Source organism: Hipposideros armiger, unplaced genomic scaffold, assembly GCF_001890085.2.
Source record: "Hipposideros armiger isolate ML-2016 unplaced genomic scaffold, ASM189008v1 scaffold_4, whole genome shotgun sequence".
NCBI classification, from domain to species: Eukaryota; Metazoa; Chordata; class Mammalia; order Chiroptera; family Hipposideridae; genus Hipposideros; species Hipposideros armiger.
In genome coordinates, this window is record NW_017731354.1 from 4,608,096 (window position 1) to 4,622,982 (window position 14,887).

Sequence of the window (14,887 nt, forward strand, 5' to 3'; positions counted from 1 at the left end):
GTCGCCGGCGACTCACTGCAGCCCAACTCCAGGTTGAGCTGTTGTTCAGCATCTTAGCTGTAGAGGGCAGTGTCACTGGCCCTCATATGTGGGATCCGAATCGGAGTCCTCTGGTGTCCCAAGCCAGCTCTTAACCAATGTGCCACTCGGCCGGCCCAGATAGCATTATTTTTAAAAGGATCCCCCCCATGCTGGTATAATATTGTGTGTATCTTCCTGGCCCTTGCTTTTTCACTCATTAGTATTTCTTAGTGATCTTTCCATGCTAACCCATGCAGATCTACTTTGTTTGAATTGCTTCATAGTGTCGCGTGGTGCACTTACGCTGTAGTTATTTGGCCTTTCTCACATACAGGGGCACTTAACCGCTTTCCCAATTTTCCACTCTTAAAAATGCTGTGGCAGTGTGTGACTTATGGCACACAAGAGTGCTCCTGGTGTTTGTACCACCAGTGGAAGTGCCGGGCCACAGCATGTCACGTGCACAATTTTACTTTAATAGGTGGGGCCAAGAGACTCTCCAAACCGGAGGTATCAATTTACATTCCCACCAGCAGGTATGAAGGTCTCTGTCCCCTTGCATCCTCACCGACTCTTAATTAATATGATGAGACATTAAATGTGCTACTTCAGTAGGTGCAAAATGGTGTCTCATCGTTTTAATGCACATTTCTCTCATTACTAATGAGATTGAACTACTTGTTAGATACTTATTGGCTGTTGGCATTTCCCCCCTATGATTTGCTTATTCAAACTCTTTCACCATTTTTCTATTGGGTTATTTGTCTTAATGGTTTATGGGAGGTGTGTGTCTTATTGGTTTGTAGGAGTTGTGTGTGTGGATAACCAGTACATGTCCTTTGCCGTAACTTTGTAACTGTTAGATATGTTGCAATCTTCCAGACCATGGCCTGTCTTTTACATTTGTATATGGTGTCTTTTCATCACCATTGTTTTTTACTTAGATTTATTTTTCTCGATCTCCTTTTCCCCACATTTCCTAGGAAACGTGCTGCGGTTGTGATCCTGAGCTTGTTGTGCAATGGTTCCATTTCCTAATACTCATATTCGTGTGAGCTTTGGAGCTCTGACTCCTGTGATGGCCTCGCTGCTAGCGACCATTCCCACTTGTAGGAGAGGCTCACATGGGGAAGCCATTTGCAGCAATTTAGATTTCATGGGAAACTTTTCTCCCACATATTTATTTGAGGTGAGGGCTTGAAGTTTGAGGGGACATGTATGTGGAGATGGTGAGTGCAATTATATGTGGGAGTGTTGTTTTTTTTTAAGGTATAATTGGGGAGGGAAAACAGACCAGCTCAGCAGTTTACCTGCCATCCACTTTTCAAAAGCTATGGGGCCAGAGCTCCCAAGGCTGTATTCTAGGTTTTATTGTGCTCTTCAAATTGGGATATATCTCACAACCACTGCATTTAATTGGGAGATTATTAAAAAGCATGAACAAATTCAGAGTTTCTCACCCAGAAAATGCTGCCGGTGTCCAGCCTAAATGAGGCCATTCTTCCTTCCACGTCCTGTGAGGAGCCGTAAGAAGAAAGTGAACCCACCAGGCCAGAGCTCTGATTAGGCTGCGTGCCTTCCCCCGCCTCAGTGTTTCGGAAACCACCTTTCCAAATATCGCCATAACAGCTTTCCTTCCGGGTTGTTATTTACTCAGGATTCTTCTTAAATCACCTACATTTTTATCATAAATAAATGTACTTAAAAGGGTAAATTTAACCTTTATCACTAACACACATGTTTTGCTTGTGTGTGAAACAGTGACCATGAACGTGAATACCAATGCAGTCGTTTTGTAGTGGGGAGATGGTCTGAGCAGGAGGCTGCTATCTCTTATGTAGCAGGTAGATTTAGTAACTATTACAGAGAAAGAAGGGTGCTGAGTACATGATGGGAGCAGACTACGATTTTCTCCTTGATGTAAAAAAGAATTGAGAGAGAACTGAAAAACAATAACTTTCTTCCCCTGAGGCCAGTGCTGTGCTAAACCACATTGGGAATTACCGCCATCCCACATTGAAGAGAGCCTTGGTGTGGACAATGGATGGGGGTCCCCCAGTGAAACAGCATCCTTAGTTTAGGAGAGGGTGCAGGACATTTCTTTCCCACCACCCGTTTCCCTGGTAATTCTGAGGTCAAGTTGCCTCTTCCTCCAAAACACATGCCTTTTGTGGCATTTCCCCTTAGAGTGCAGTTGATGGAATACATCACCTTAGAAGGAACTGATCGATTGGACAGACCTCTAGGTGCCAGCATGTTTTTGTGGTGCGGGGTCCTTGCTCCTTGCGTCCCGATCAGATACTCGGCTGGGTTTAGCTTGGTCCTCGACAAGGAAGCTCTGTTCAGGAGTCACACCCGGCAAAGGGAGCATAGGGGGGCCGTGGGGACAGGAATGTGTTTAGTGGAATCGATGCCTATTTCCGGAAGAAAACAACTGGTTACTGGCAGTAACATAGGGTGTCATGGCCATGTTTCGAAAAGTGCGTCCATGTTACCCTAGAGTCTATTTACTTTGCTTTAGGGTCTGATGTCAACATATACTCATTATTGTTTTGTTTTGTTTTTTAAATATTTTGGAATCATGCATATAGTTTTAAAAATCAAGTAATGTGAATAGGGGTTTTAAATGATTGCATTTATTTCCGACCCCCACCTCCCTCCTCTTCCAGTCATTCTCCCGGAGGCAGCCAGTTTTCACCCATTCTGTTTATAGCCTTCCGGTGATAAGCTCCTCATTTACAACGCCCAGGCTTCTGTTTGGTAACTTACCACCTTTAAACAGTGTCTGTCAACCTCTCACTGTGCTAGGTGAGAATTTAATTCTTACCACCGCCCCTCCCCTTTTGCTGTCCCTCCTGCTTCATTACATTGTGGCTTGTTGAGAGGTCTGTCACCCATCTGATCTGATTCTCAGTCCTCTTCAGGTGGCTGCTTATTCCCTGAGGAAACTTCCCAGATCCTCTCTTTGATGGTTCTGAAATTTTGCAGTCACGTACACGATTTCACGCCTAAGGACTTGAGGCTTTTGTAAAGATGTCAATTCAGTCATCTCACATGATTTCTTGGTATTTCCCATCTTTTGATACTGTTACAAATGGTATCTTTTTAAAAATTTCAACTTTTAATTATTTATTGTTAGCATATATAAATACAACTGATGATGCGTAATGAACCTTATTAAACTCAACATTAGTTATAGGAGCACTTTTTTGAACATTCTCTTGGATTTTCTACGTAGACAATCATGTCATCTGTAATAAAGACAGTTTGACTTCTTCCTTTCCAATCTGGCCTTTAAGTTATTTTATATAACGTCTTCCATTGGCTAGAATCCCCCATGCACTATTGAATAGAAGTGTGAAGGCGGACATCTTTGTCTTGTCTTTGTCTTTGGAGAAAACATTTAGTCTGTTAATGCTAAATATGATGTTAGTGTATGTTTTTGTAGCTGCCCTTACGTATTGGGGATGTTCCCTTTAATTACTCCTTTACTGAAAGCTCTTATCAGTAATATATGTTAGATTTTTGTCAAAGCCTTTTTTACATCTATGAAGATGACCACGTGGTTTTTCTTTATAGCTTGTCAATACTGTCAATTGCACTGATTGATTTTTCAATATTAAACCAGCTTTGCATTCCTGGCATGAACCCTACTTTGTCATGGTATATTATACTTTCCATATATTTTTGGATCAATTTGCTTAAGTTTTGTTCAGAATTTTTCCTGGTTCATGAGGGATATTGGTCTGTTTTCTTTGCTTGTAATGTCCTTGTCTAGTTTTGGTATTAGGGCAAGGCCAACCTCATAAAATAAATAGTAAAATATTGTCTCCTGTCCAATTTCCTGGAAGAATTGTGTAGAATTGGTATTATTTCTTCCTTAATATTGGATATAATTCACCAGTGAAGCCATCTGGCCTGGAATTTTCTTCGTTGGAAGATATTTTTTTAATTAAAATTTTCTTTAGTAGATATAGAGCTGTTAGGTTATCTATTTCTTCTTGGTTGAGCTTTGGTAATTTGTGTCTTTCAAGGAATTTGTCCATTTTATCTAAGTTGTCATATTTGTTGGCATAAAGTTCTTCAGAATACCCCTATCTCTTTAGCATCTGTAGAGTATATAGTGATGTCACTTCTCTCGGTCATGTTACTGCCAATTATTTCTTCTCTCTTTTCTCTTGATGAGACTGGCTACAGGTTTATCAATTTCATTGATCTTTTCAAAGAATCAGCTTTTAGCCTCATTAATTTTTCTTCTACGGTTTTTCTTTTTTTATGCCATTATTTTCTGTTCCTATCTATTCCTTCTTACTTAAAGTTTCACTTGCTTTTCTGTTTTCAGTTTTTTAAGGGGGAAGCTGAGACTTTTCTTCTTTTCTAATATAGGCAGATTGCACTATAAATTTCCCCTACCTGCTGTTTTAGTGGCATCCTTCTGATTTTATTATGTTGTTATTTTAATTTTTTTATTCAGTTAAAAATACCTTCTAAATTCCATTTTGAATTCATCTTTGACCCATGGGTTATTTAAAAGTATGCCATTTTGTTTCCAAATATTTAAGGGTTTTCCAGAGATCTTTCTGTTGCTGATTTTTAATTTAATTTCATTATAGTCAGGGAATATACTTTGTGTGACTGGAATCTAATTTACTGAGACTTGTTTTATGACTCACAATATGGTCTATCACTCTAAATGTCCATATGCTCATGAAAAGAATGTGTATTCGGTGTCGTTGGGTGAAATGTTCTATAAATGTTAAATAAGTTGTTTGATAGTGTTGTTTAGAACTTCTACTTCCTTATTAATTTTCTTCCTACTTATTCTATATATTGAGACAAAAGTATTGAAATAATCTGACTATATTTATGAATTATCTATTTCTTCTTGCAATTATACTAGTTTTGTTTCATGTGTTTTTCAGCTCTGATATTAGGTGTATAGACATTTATGATTGGTAATTGTTATGCCCTCTTGATGAATTGACCTCTTTATCACTATGAAGTGACATTCTTGATCCCAAGTAATAGTCTTTGCTCTGAATCCCCTTGTCTGATGTTAGTATAACTTTCTTTTGATTGGTCTTAGCATAGTATATATTTTCCATGCTTTTTTAACTTTTAACCTATTTGTGCCATTATATTTGGAATGTGGTGCTTATAAGCAACATATAGTTAGTTTTTGTTTTTTCTTCAATCTGACAGTCTCTGTCTTTTAATTGTGGTGTTTAGACCATTTATATTTAATGTGACATGTGATATGATTAGGTATAAATGCTATTTGTTTTCTATTTGTTCCATCCTCTCTTAGTTCCATTTTTTTTTCTTTTCCTGCCTTACTTTGGATTAATTGACAATTTTTTTTACACTTCTATTTTGTGTTGTTTGTTGGATTATCAGTTAGAACTCTTTTTTTGTTACTTTAGTTGTTACTTAATGGTTTATAAGCACACGTGTTAGCTTATGACAGTCTACCTTCAAGTGATTTTATGCCACTTCACATATAATATAACAACCTTGCAATAGTATATTTCTGCTTCCCCCTTCTCAGCCTTTTTTTTTTGCCATTATTGCCATACATTTAACCTCTATAGCTGTTACAAACCCCACATTATGTTATTATTTTTGTTTCAACAGTTATCTTTTAAAGAGATATTTTCAATTAGGGGCCAAACTTATATATGTACACATTTCCATTGTTCTTCGTTCCTTTGTGAATATTCCCATTTCCATCTAATGTTTTCTTTCTGCATAAAGGATTTTCTTTACATTTCTCATACTGCAGTCTGCTGCTGATGAATAATTTTAGCTTTGTGTGTCTGAAAAAGTCTTTGTTTACCTTTCCTTTTTTTTTTAAATTATAATGTCCAGTTTTATTGCTGTAAAACTGAGTGGAGTCTCCAAATGAGCTGAAAGCTTACATCCACACAAAACCCTGCACATAAATTTTATGGCTGCTTTAATCCTAATTGCCAAAACGTGGCAGCAACCACGTTTTAGTAGTGAATAGATAAACAAACTGTAGCACATTCAACAATGGAATATTACTCAGCAGTAAAAAGAAGTAAACTCTCAAGCCACGAAAAGACACAAAGGAGCCTTAAATGCATATTGCTAAGAGAAAGAAGCCAATCTGAAAAGGCTACATGCTGCATAATTGCAACTGTATGGTATTCTGGAAAAGAAACGCTGGAGTTCTTTCTTCTTCAGTCCTCTTCTCTGTAAGCTCGAGCTGCCTAGGTCTCCTCCTGCGCTCAGCGTCCTCGGCTCTGGGAGGCCAGCAGGCTCACCTGGGTTTGCCGTCTTCACACTGCGGTCTGGAACCTCCCCCCAGGCAGTCAGCCCAGCGAAGCGCAGCGCCACCTCATTTCTTTCTCCGCTCTCAGGGATCACTGGGTTTTGTTGGCTTGTGTCCAGTATCTTTCACCCTGTCATTTTATATATTTTGTCCATTTTTTGGTTGTTTTAGATGGAGGGTAAATCAAGTCCTTGTCACTCCATTTTGGCCAGAAATGGAAATGTGGCATTTCCTCTCATTTTAATGGGGTTTCGGTCAAGAAAGGAAACAACGCGTGTGCTCATTTCACCATATTGAACAAGAAGCATATTGCACATTTTAAGAAAGAGGTATTGGAGCTTCTATTAACAGACGCTAATGGCCTTATAATTGTTTATCCAAATTCATACTCTCTAAATAGACTTCTTGAGGGGTGGAGATTGTGTCTCACTCATTTTGGGATTACCTCAGTGCTAAATTGGAGCGCTGCAAATGTTTGTTGAGTGAATGAGTGGATGATGGTCTTATTGGGAAGGTTGCAAATATAAGGAGTCATGTCAGGGCTGACGGTAAGGGTGCTTTAGTTAAAACCTCTGTAGGGAATGCAGTTTACCCTTCGGGACATTATCCTTTTAGGGAGTTCACATTAGCACAATTCTGCCTTTGTGGCAGGAAACACTTCTTTAAAATGCTGTCACACGTTGTTCAGGTAGAATGTGTCTGCAACAGGGGGCAGTTTTATTCTTGGCCTTTTATCTTTGTCATTTTCTAATCTGACCTCAGTGTGAAATTTATTGTGGATAACAGAAAATTAGATCTTTCCAGTCCATCTTGTTTTATTTTTGTGTAATATCACTTTAATCCTTTAAAGGATTCTTAAGGTTCCGTGTATAACTATAAAGACAAATGGATGTATTTTAAGGCCAAATTTTCCCCTTTTTTTTCCTTTTCTAAAGAGTGCAGAACTGTACCATATATTTATTAAATCTTTCAAAGATTCTGAAGCTGAGAAATTTGAGTAAGGTAATAAAAATATGTCACTCGGTTAATTCCTTGGCTTATAAAGGCAGCATAGCATAGTGTTGTCGAGTACTTTGGAGGCTGCTTGCCTGTGCACAGCTCCACCCTTACGTGCTGTGCGACGTCTCCAAGCCTCAGTTTTCTCCTCCGTAAAATGAGGTGATAATAGTTCCGTCTTGGGTTGTTATGAAGATAAAACTGGGTTTTGCTGATGAAATGCTTTAAGTGGTGCCTGATATATGGGAAGTGCTATGTCAGCATTGGCAAATAAAAAATCAGACGAAATGAAGTGAAATCGAATAAAACAAAAATAAAACTTCATTGCATCTTTCAGCAATTTATCTAATCTGCCTTTCCCAAGAAGTAAAAACTCCACTGTGTATTTTATCAAAATATTTCCTACTTTAACAGCCTGCATTTTGGGGAATCTGTTGACGACTGAGGGGAAACCAGCCTTTCCTGATTTTCTTCTCTAGATCCTTTATGTGGCAATGATTCCTTTCTCCCTACTTATCTCACTGGGCCACGTTTAGCAAGAGTTTACTCCTTGGAACCTTCATCTTTCCTTTAGTCAAAACCTTGAGTTTTCCTCAGTTCTGCTTTAAATTCTGCCTCAGAACGGCCCCCTCCCCACCACCAAGTTTACTCTAAGAATTTCCCATTCTAATAGTTAAGGTCTACTCTCACCTGTGTTATATAGCTGTTACCTGGGACACTTTAACACCGTATGTTTTCCAACCTCACTGAGGTGCTTCGTAATGTAATGTCCTTATTTTCTGTAGGGTTCCAATTTTACAGGTATCTAAACTTGCAGAGTTATTTCAGGTTGTTAGAGATATTTTCATTTCTAAGTTTGTTTATTCATTGTATTATCTATTTAATTTGTTATTGTAATTTGTGACTATGTTTATTTTATATGTTTTATTATTTTATTATGTATTTAATTTAATACTATTTAATATTGTTTTATTATCTAGTATCATCTGTCTGGGTCATTATTGTCCTAGTCTCTCATGGTCCAGACTATTAAGAAGTTGTTAAGAAAGCTTAATCGGTAGTAAACGGTTGACTTTATTTTGTACCGTATTTGCCGGCGTATAAGACGATTTTTTGGCCCTGAAAAATATGCCTCCAAGTGGGGGGTCGTCTTATACGCCAGGTACACTTCAGATAGACTGCCCATAGTGCTTGCCCCGTGCCATAGTGGCCTCCCGATGCCCGCCCACTTCATTCCACATACTGTTCAGGCATCAGCAGCGCTGCTGGGTGTATGCTCGGCTGTTATGCGATTTTGCTGTTATGCGATTTTACCACACTCGCAAAATCGTACACAGCCGACCATATAACAAACTCTGTATTTTGAGTGGAAATGTTAGGGGGTCGTCTTATACGCCGAGTCGTCTTATACGCCGGCAAATACGGTAAATCTTTTGTAAAAATATATGACTTAGCTAATGGCTTTTTGAAATTTATATTGACTTTTTTAAAATTTTATTTCGTGGTCTCAGTCTGTATAAGCCATGTGTGGGGACTTCTGTGCATAATGTCACCTCCTTTTATTTGTTTCTAGTTGGGTCTTTAAGGCAGGGAGACTAACAAGGGATTTCTAGAAGTGAAGATGGGTCTAAAATCCAGGTCTTCTAATTTGAGTGATTTCCAGTACAGCCCAGTCCTGTCCAAGCTCAGGAGACTTGACTGCCATCGGAAAGGTGTCTCAGATGCCCACGTGCGGCCCTCCGCTTGCGTCCACACTGGGGCAGCCGCCGTCCTGGGTGTCAGTACAGAGATGGCGAAAGCTGTATAGGTGTCCGACTAGAAAGCCTGCTGCTCAGGCTGTCCTTCGTCACACAGCCGTCCATGTCACAGCAAGTGCTCACGGTGAGGACTGGGCACAGCGCAGCTCAAATCCGGGCACACTGTGACCGTCACAGTTTCTAACTCATCCTCCTGGTGACTGGGGCCCGAAGCTGCTGTTACTACTGAACATGAACATGAGGAAAGAACAAGTCAAGATGGAAGGATGGTGAAATTCTTGAATGCTTTTGCTCAAAAATACTTATTCTCTCGTATGTGTGTGTGAATACACACACACACACACACACACACACACACACACTCACACACATAAACTGCTTCCTGGGTGCACTTCTTCCATTTGATCCAGTCTGGCTTTGGTAGTTCCTCCTGGGATCCTTCTCCAGACTCATTCTCTAAATGCTTAGAGGAATAAGGGTGTCCTTTATGTGTGTGTAGTAGTGGATTTTGCTGGCTCTTAAAGCATTATCTTTCATAAATCCCTAAGTGTTAGAAGTGGGAAAACCATCTTTCTTTTAAATTTTGCAAATAGCATTTATGTGCATATGTACTTATGCCATCCACACACTTACAGGGTAATAGAAATACCAGGAAAAAGCAAACCATAAGCTTTTAACACTGTCAAGCCTGAGCTGTTTCCCTCTCATCTCCTCCTGAAGAGATGTTTAGAAAAATGAGAGCCCTCACTGGCCCTGCATTTATAAGCCTTCCTGGGGAAAAAAATGTCAATTATTTTTCAGACTCAGGATCACACTGTAATAAATGTGGATGTAAGCAATCGCTCAAGTGCTTCCTAAACAATGGTTCCAGCTCTACTCACACGCACATCCTTCTCTTATTTAGTAAATGCCAATAAACGTAATAAGAAAGCAGTGCCATTTGCATGTTTCATATTTTTTCTCAATATGGCGTCCAGTGTTCGAATAATCTCATCTGGAGCCAATACAGGCAAATAAAATTGACTTCATGTGTCCCACAGTGAGTTTCCAGAGATTTAGAGAGCCGGCGTTTTGGCGGGTGAGATAGAACCGGAAAGGCTTTGCTAGGACGCGGCCTGGGTGTGCTGGTGGAGAAACCGCATGGGGCCCTTGTGCAGCTGAAGCCTCTCTCCTCCCCAAATGGGCTCTTATCTCAGATGTTTTCCAGGTGGAGGTGTTGTACTCACCATGGGGTAAATGTCAGGCCATCACATCCTTGGGATATAAGCAGTGAGGACAGGATTTGTGTTTATAATAACATCTCATCACCAAGGGAAATAATTAGGGCACGTGGATAAAGATAACGCAGAGATGTGGGCTGTGGAGTCAGAACACCTGGTTTCAAATCCCAGCTCCTGTTGCTGGGTGACCGTGGGCGGGTCACTTAACCTCTCTGAACCTCAGCTTATTTCTGTGTACAATAATAGCTAACCTGAGGCTTGTTGTGGTTATTAAATGAGTAATACATGCAAAACAATTTACAAATAATCAGCACTACATAAATGCTGATTATTGTGATTTTTATTATGTATTAAGAGGATTTTCCACTAAGATGTCAAAAGAAGTGGAGAAAAACATATAACTGTGTGACAGTGGGGGGCTGGGTAAATATGGGAATACAATAGCATGCTGTACATTAAAATAATGGGAAACCATTTATGATATATTAAGTGAAAAACATCACAAAACAGTATGTGTAGTATGATATCTATACAAAAAAAGAAATGTATTTATGTGGGAATACACAAAAATGGGGTTAGGGAGTTGTAATTTTTTCTTTGTGCTTTTTTATAGTTCTCAAATTTTGTACAATGCACACGTATTCTTTTCGTAATTAGAAAAAGGAAGGTGAGTTTCAGTATGAAATGAGGCTCTCCCTGTCTGATAACCAGATCCCATCTGACAATCAGAATGTTCTAGCCCAGATACACATACCTCAGGCTCCCCTGGGGAAAAACGTTTAAAGGTGCCAAAAGTGATTCCGTGGTGTTTTTTTTTCTTTTCCGAATTATAATAAATGAAACCTTTGGTCTTCTGCCTTCTCTCCCTTAGCACTCTCTCTTACTCTGCGCTCTGTGGATGTATTTCTCTTCCGAGTTCGGCTTTTTTTAGAACTCGTTGTGAATGCTTTATTCTTGCACATAGACATATGACAGTGGGGGAGGAGGGTATGTGTATCTCTTAAATTTTAGCAAGAAATCTGTCTTGCTATCTCCATAGAGTGAAAAATTCAGCAAGGAGAGTCTGTTAGTTTCATTCCTCTTTCAAATCATATCCAACGTGCTAATCATTTTGATCATGAGTCATGGTGGAGGCTTCAGAAGTTTGGGGGTGTGAAGATTTGTATGTACTAGAGGGTGCCCCAAGCCCTTGGGGTGTCTTTTGAAGCCGGCCCTGTTGGGGAAATCCCCTTATTCGCAGCATTTTTGTCAGAGAGACAGCCCTTAGGCTACTGGAACCCACTGTTAACACTTCTTGGGGAGCTCCCTCAACCATGACTGCCGGGTATGTGGGTTCCAGCTCCCTCACTCTTGGGCTGAAGTGCTTCCCAGGCATGTATTTTGCACCATTTTCCAGAGTTTCCCTCTGAGATTCAACTGCAGTCACACACACGGTAGCTGGCTTAGCGCCCCCCTCTTAGTGCCTGGCCACCCTCCTTTCCACGGCTCCTTGCCTCCCTCACCAACCCGGGCTCCCTCTATCTCCCAGTGAACCACTTGGCTCTCCGATCCTTGCCTCTGGGTCTCTTCTGGGGCTTCCAGCCTAAGATGGTGTGCACACTGTAAAGACGAGGAGATCTGCTAAGCAGGGGTCAGGTGTTGCCTGCACCACTGGGCCCAAATTGGCAGGGCACACTGTGGCAGAGCACTGCTTCCCTGGGCTTGGAAGTCCATCCTCTCAGAGACCCAGCTCATCACGGAGGCAAAACCGTCAAGGCTTAGACTGTTGGGGAAGTGGGCCAGGTCTACAGCCACCCATTCACTCACTCCCGCGTCCTTCCTCTGCAGGACAGCCAGTTTGTATGGGAGGACGGAGGTGATGGCAGCAGTGGTCAGGCGTCCAGCATCCAGCATGCTGTGAGCCGAAGCTGGCTGCTAAGTGGGCCTCATCCAATTCTCCTCTCCACTCCATCCGCTCTTTACAGACCTGTCCCACAAGGGCTTTACTGTTCCTGTGCCAACCTAGCTAAACCTGTCCCCATACCCGCCCTGGTATCAAAGAAAACACCTGCTTCCTGGAAGGTTTTCTAGCTGATGGGAAGAAAAGATTGGCTTGCATGGCCTCCCACTACAAACCGGCTCGTCCTTTGGCAGTCTCAGCCCAAAACTGCACATTTAGCCAGGTGGACCTCTTAAAAGCACCTCCTTTACTGTATTTCCCATTTCAGACTCATCCCCGTCTTCTCTCTTGTTTTGCTTTATCACCTTTGTGCTGCTTTAATGCTCAGCACACCATCTGAAGCTATGTGAAATCTGTATATTAGCATTCCAAAAAACGTAGTCCCTGAGCAGATAATAAATTTGATTTTGCACAAGTGGCATCCTTTATACTTTGCTCATAAGGCAATCTCTCAAGTGTATCTTTTTTTTGAAACACAACACAAATAGTCTGGTGAAGTAAAAATGGGTTGCGTGATGGGTTTTGTGCTCAGCAGAAAGAGCTTGGACAAAGCAGCCATACGGATGTTCTTATTTACAAAGGTTGCCGTCTGGGAAATTAATGTCTGCTCTTGCTCAGTAATTAGGAAAATTTAGGACCCCTAGTGCTCCAACATCTTGCATTAAAGGCTGTATGTCATCGGTGATTTTGTGAGAATTTGCTGGATTTCTGTCATTAATAACAGGCGTAAACCCAAGCAGCAGTAGACTATGCGTTACATTTAATCAATTTGCTATTTATATTCATTATGGATGTCCTCCATTTTGAGTCATGAAAAATTGAAAGGCCGTTGCAAATAGAAAGAGCACCGTGGATTGCAAATGATGTAACAGGAACATAAGGCCTATTAATTGGTCAGTTGTGCTTGTCAGGACACAGTGATTAAAGCGGGAAGAGTAGGAGGGACACGAAGATGCGTGGCAGATAGAAGCCCATGAGCAGCGGGGCCGCCCCAGTGCCTGGCGCCCAGATAAAGGCAGCAGCATCCAATGGCATTTATTCCAGCAAGTTCAGTCAACAAGAGCTTGTTGAGCACCTGCCACGTGCCAGGGATTGTGCTGCATGTTGGGAATACAGCAGAAGATGAAATAAATGAAGTCTTTAACCTGGGGTCTTCCATTTTGGTGGGGAGAGGGGAAGTATGAAATGAACATTAGATACAGAATATCCGGTAGCGGTGAGAGCCGGGAAGGCCCCCAGAACAAGGGAAGGCACTGGGAGTGATGATGGGGGGGAGAGGGGTGGGGGCAGGCCTCTTTGGGGAGCTGACATTGGACAGAGGTTTAAATGAAGAGAGAAGACAAGCCACACAGCTAACTCGGGGCAGAATGTTTCGTTCACGTGAATGGACCCAACACCCCAATTCCTATTCTAACACTCAAGAAGAAACGAAAATTCTTGTCATTATTTCTATGGGTTTGGCCCAACGGAATGTCTTTTCTGGAGCCAGAAGACTCACTCTGTCAGCCTTCCCACTACAAGCCCTTTCTGTGAAAGTGAAAACTTGGTTCCCATTTTAATTGGCTGCGTCTGAACTTCTTCCCGCGGCACACAAGGCCCTCCGTGGTCAGGCTGCTGTCTCCCATTTCATGTCCCTCTTCTCTCACCTGCCAAGTCCTAGCCCCTGGCCTTCCTGTTGCTCACACTGCCAGCTCCTCTGGACCTGTGCACGTGCTGTCCCTCTGCCCAGCACTCTGTCCTCAGAAACCCAGACTCCCAGCTCACCTCCTCAGAGAAGCCCTCCCTGACCACCAGGCCGAAGTCACCTCCTGGCCCCTCACTATCAGGTCCTCCTGATGTGTTTTCATCGTGGCACCTAGCGTTACCTGGGTCCCATGGGATCTGCTTGTTTCTTGACCAGCTCCCGCGCTTGAGCATAAGCTCTGTGAGATGAGGCCCGTGTCCCCTGAGCTCGGCGCTGTATCCCAGGGCCTGGCACAGAGGCTCAGAGGCCCAAGAGGAAGGAAGGAACAACCGCCTCAGTTCATCAGTCCATCAGCTACCCGGCTGCAATATGGCTGAAAATGGACAGTTTGGTTTCTGCTCTTGTTTCCAGGTAGCTGAAATTTTGCCTGAACACCTCATGGAAGAAGTGGGTGTTTATTCTGAGCAGAGCCCTCTACGGTTTGAGGCAAATGAAAGTAATCAGGTAACATTGATGTTTTTGCTCCATGTGTCTAGGATCTATCGCTATGCATTTTTAAATAACTTAATATTTCTTTTCAATATATTGATCCACTTTTACGGGCTAAATGCTCTGTTACTGTCTTTGCGTATTTGCAAGTAATGGACTGTGGGCCCAGGGTGACCCAGAGCAAATTGGTATTACAGCAGTGCTGCTTGCTGCTTTAGAATAATGACCTAAGGCTCCTTGCTTAATATATATCATCTGGGAAATGTATCAGAAGAGGGTGATAGTGTCCTGTGATGGTACCAGGGTTCCAAGTTCTTCCAGGATACGGTTCGTGGCAGACTGGGAGACTCCATGTACAGATTCCATGGCAGGTGCTGGGGTACCAGGTGAGGGAGGCAGTGTTGCTTCCTGCTACCAGGAAGAGCTGACGGTCGACAGCATGGTTCCAAAACCCACCTGCACACTAGAATCACAGAGGGGCGGGGG

At 41.9% G+C, this 14,887-nt stretch overlaps 1 protein-coding gene across 5 annotated transcripts in view; it reads left to right on the top strand.

Annotated features, from left to right (window-relative positions):
• CUNH16orf78 (chromosome unknown C16orf78 homolog) overlaps positions 1–14,887 on the top strand; it is a 74,945-nt gene that overhangs the window by 22,925 nt on the left and 37,133 nt on the right. For 4 of the 5 annotated variants that reach the window (XR_002124103.1, XM_019643347.1, XM_019643341.1 and 1 more), the window contains exon 2: positions 14,324–14,416. The exons of the other annotated variant lie outside the window; for it this stretch is intronic. The gene's annotated coding sequence lies outside the window, so the exon portion shown is untranslated. The remainder of the gene's footprint in view (positions 1–14,323; positions 14,417–14,887) is intronic. 5 annotated transcript variants of the gene reach the window in all.